Here is a 4314-nt window from a genome sequence, read left to right as displayed (position 1 = left end):
CTTTCCATAGTTTGGCTATTGTGGACGTTGTGATCAGCACTAATTCCTGAATGAGGAAGCCAATGGAAGCAGAACACTTCAATTCTGCTTCTAATTTTTCTATCCAGGCTCTTTCTTTTGAATCAAGTTCTTCCCAGTTGGAAAGATCTGAACTTTTCTGAAAGCTGCTTTCTGTGTGTGTATGGGTGTTTAATCTTTTTGTCTTTGTTTTAACAAACCTCTAAGTAATCTCCAAATCTTCTCTGTAAGTGGTGCCTCTAACCCCCTAACATACCTTAGAACACTCAGTCACCTGGGTGCCTGGGTGGCTCAGTTGGTTAAGCATCTACTTTTGGCTCATGTCATGATCCCAGGGTCCCTGGATAGAGTCCAGCATCAGGCTCCCTGCTCAGCAGGGATTCTGCTTCTCCCTCTCCCTCTGGCTCTCTCCCTACTCCTGCTCACATGTTCTCTCTTTTACTCTCTCTCGATTAAACAAAAAAAACCTTAAAAAAAGAAAAAGAAAACTCATCTCCCTGATTGTTTGCCAGTCTTTCCTGAAATTAAATATAATCTCTCCTAGGGCTCTGCTTTTCCTTTTAGTTCGAAGTTCTCTACTCCCAGTGTCCAGAATGCTCAATATGCTTAGAGTAGATACTGATGAACAGGCAAATAAATAATCCCCTCACCTGGACTGAAAGGCTGTTGGCATGGAAGGCAAGACTCCTGGGGCACATTCCTATGTTTAGTCTCTAGAGATAGATTAAACTATTTTTATCTTTGAGAATCAGGAGATGAAAAATGTGTATTTCAGTATTAAACTGATAATGCTTTGTAAGACTTTATCCTAAATTCCTACCTGGTCTCCAGCGGAGAAAGATATTTGATGAGAGCTGAGAGATTAAAATGCCTAACAACAGCAATGATGGTCACAAACTTTTCTGTTTTTATCTTCCTATTTCTGGTTTATAACTATGAAGTAATTATATGTAACCTAAAGTGATGCTGTAACCTAATTTAGAAATTTTCTTACAGCCTTGAAATTCTTTACGACTGAGTTGTGTTTTCTTCATGACTGGCAATTCAGTATCTTCCAACTCGTTCACTTGTCCTCAATGACTGCTATTTTATTAAACTTGGAACTGTAGGTAGGGAACAAAGGGAAATTATTAGAAACCCCTCCTTTTTTCTCCTAGGGAGGGGAAAAGTCAGTTTGCCACACCTGCTCACTTGTGTTTGGAACAAGAACTGGACCCCCTGTCCTGAAATTGTTTTGTTTCTTGAGTGTTGGTTAGAAGAGGTAAATCAAAAGCTGACGGGATTTTTAATGGCTAACAACTCTCTACCAGCTGTTTTGGTGGGACTTAAGACCTAATACTCCCTCAGTACTCTAGATGGAGTATGAGATCCAAATCAGTAGGCCAAGGTCCTTCAGGGCCAGATGTCTCCAATACCACAGTCCTGGGCCTTGCCCTGCCTGCTTCTGAAAGTGGAAAAATAGCTTCTTTGGGAGACTGAGGCAGATAGAGGTCACACCTAGCTCTAGATATTGGCCTGGCTGAGTTCCTAGGCACTGCATTGTGCCAAGCTTCAGGATTCTAATCTTGTTCAAAATCTTGCTCAGAATTTTTTTCAGAGGTTCAGCTACTCTATCCCCTACCAGCCTGTAAACCTCTGAGATTTGCAAGTGAGGACTGAGAAGGCACTGAGAATGGACCAGAGAGGGGCTCACCCCTTATCCGAGTGGAGTAGAATTTCAGTGCTACATCTCTTCCTGATTCTGGGCTTAGTAGATATTCCATATTCTTCTAACAGCCCCCTGACTCTCTTTGCCAACAACCGTCTGCACCTGCCAAACTAGAAAAAGGAAACAACAAAACTGTCACATCTGTGGTGCAACAGCTCCTTCCTTCCTTTGGGTGGGGGAGGAGAGGCTTTCATGTTCCACTCCCTCCAAACCCTGCTTTGGAGTCTTACATCTGCGAGTTGAAGACAAAGAGGGAAGGGTTTGAGTCAGAATATTTACTTCCCCAAATCCGCCCTCAGGCTCCTCTTTCAGATGAGGGCATGTTGTTATTGGCAAAGATAACCATTTAGCTAGACTCCTTCAGTGAGTAGACAATGTGGATGAAGGCTGAGAGAGGGGCTTGGACTAGTACTTTATGCCATGATGGCACACAGGGACTGCATCAGGGAAGCCACTTTGTGGTAACTGTATCAAGGCAGTGTGGAGAAAATTTGGAATTTGAGATGTCCACTAAGTTAGTCCCTGAAGGCAGACATGTAGGCATTGCATGTTCTGGGAGCCAGATGGAGCCCCAGTCTACTTTCCAGTCATGATCATTGTACATGGGGATGTGCTTCATCTGTGTCACCCACACAAACCAGTTGCTCTCTAGGAAACTGACCATGAAGAAAAGGCCAGAAAGACTTTTACTCCAAAGAATACCACCTAAATGAGGAAGACGCTGGTATAGAAAGTCATCATTTAGGTAAGTCCACCCAATTTTTCTGCTGGATAATGAAATAGAAAATATGCCAATGGAAGTAGAGAGGCAACAAGGCAGGAGGCTCAGTTGGGAAGAAGTATTTGTGCTGGTGGTTGTAAAGCATGTACTTTTTCTTCCATGTCCCAAGCTCCTCAGAGAGGATCTCCCCCAAGGCAAAGAAGAAGGGCTGCGTATTGATATCTGGGTCTTTGCAGAAGCAGTTGGGGTCGAGGTGTGCTGAAGGTGCATGCAGTCCCACTAACTGCCAGGGGTTGCCTTTAGGTGGCAAATCACAAAATGATGTAGCTGATGGTTCCATGTAAAGGTGCTGAAGAATGACAGATGCCCAGAGTCATTGCTGCAGCCAGCCATCCTGGACCTGAACTGTGCTAAATAGTGCATACAGAGAAGAAAAGTCAGGAAGGAGGTCCCAAAGACCCAAAGAGTGAACCAGGCAGCTATGTCCAGCAATAGGCTGTGGAGTAGGTGCAGTAAGAGGAAGACATGATTGGCCTTCGTGAGCCCTTCTGCCCCACCATGGTCTGCAGCTGCCAGAACTCATCTGTTAGCTCTTCTGTTTTAGTAGGTTCAGCACTGGGCTGCTCCAGAACAGTCCTCCAAACTAGGAGAGAGTTCAGATACTTCTTCACAACGACCTTGTTGATATGTGGAAGGCTACAGAGGGATCTGTGGCATCCTGCCTTGTACTGTGGCTCATGGTGGGGTTACTCCCCCAGAGTGCCTGGGGCTGAGCACGCTGATTTTGTACACTCTCTGGTGGATCATGAGCCATCACACCTGGTGTGCTACGCCACCTTGTGCCAAGTAAACGTTCATGGGGTTGGCCCCTCAGTTAGGGTCTTGGCAGCCACAGAGTTGGGGGCCATCTGCACCTGGCAATGTTGTGCTCTGACAGGGTAAGGGGTGTCAAGCATGCACTTGGGAGCCTGTAGGGTAATGCACCTGTTTTTTTTTTAATTTTTGTTTTTAAATCAGTAAATACCCTTAATTATACTTGCTGTCTTCCAAAGTGTTTTAAAGTCACTGTCCTTTTTGTTCTCTTGACTGTATATAGCTGGCTAGCTAGTTTTTATTCCTTTGCTTGCTTGCCTGTATTTTTTCCTGGGAATTTGGGACAATTGTGTACGTTTCCTGCCATCTTGAATTACAGTTCAGTTATCTTCTAAGTAAAAGTTCTCCCAAGGTGGTCAGTCTAATGGAAGACCCCTCCAAAACAGGACCCAAATGATATATACACCCTCTTTCTGAGGGTGGAAAAGAAGAAAATCCTCTCACGTTCCTGAGGACTATAGGAATTTACCCTGTGTTTGAGAGTGGGGAGCACAGAAGGAAATGCCACGAAGAAGTAGTAACCTTAAGCCAGCATGAATTTGGAGGCTAAATTCATGGATTTTTATTGTCTATACAAATTCTAGTCATTAATTTATTAAATTGCATTGAATCTATGGTGCATTATTATTATTATTATTATTATTATTATTATTGGATTTAAACATCTGTAAAATCAAAATGCATCCTGCTAGCAACAGCATCTTCTATTCAATGAAACATTGGAGTTTACTATTTCCTGCCAGAAGCTAAGTCAAGTTCTCTCTGGAGTAACACAACTTCATTCTAGTCTCAAAAATTCCCACAAATAATTTTTTCATGGAAAATGAGTTGCTCCCTATAAAGAATTACTAACCATATGCGTAGCAAAGCAAACTATATGCGAAAGCCATCAGAAAAAACAAAGCAGGAACAAATTCTTTGCATTGATTAGATTCTTAGAAATTAATTATTCAAGGAAAAAAACAAACTTTATACAACTATGTTGAAAAAAATA

General features: G+C 42.8%; 1 pseudogene; it reads right to left on the bottom strand.

Annotated features, from left to right (window-relative positions):
* Window positions 1–2072: 2072 nt before the first annotated feature.
* On the bottom strand, window positions 2073–3257 carry LOC116866522 (annotated as a pseudogene).
* Between the last annotated feature and the right edge of the window lie 1057 nt (window positions 3258–4314).

This window comes from Lontra canadensis, unplaced genomic scaffold (assembly GCF_010015895.1).
Source record: "Lontra canadensis isolate GAN:19392208 unplaced genomic scaffold, GSC_riverotter_1.0 scaffold10, whole genome shotgun sequence".
Classification (NCBI taxonomy): domain Eukaryota; kingdom Metazoa; phylum Chordata; class Mammalia; order Carnivora; family Mustelidae; genus Lontra; species Lontra canadensis.
The sequence above is the reverse complement of the archived record's forward strand: the minus strand, read 5'-3'. Positions and strand labels throughout refer to the sequence as shown.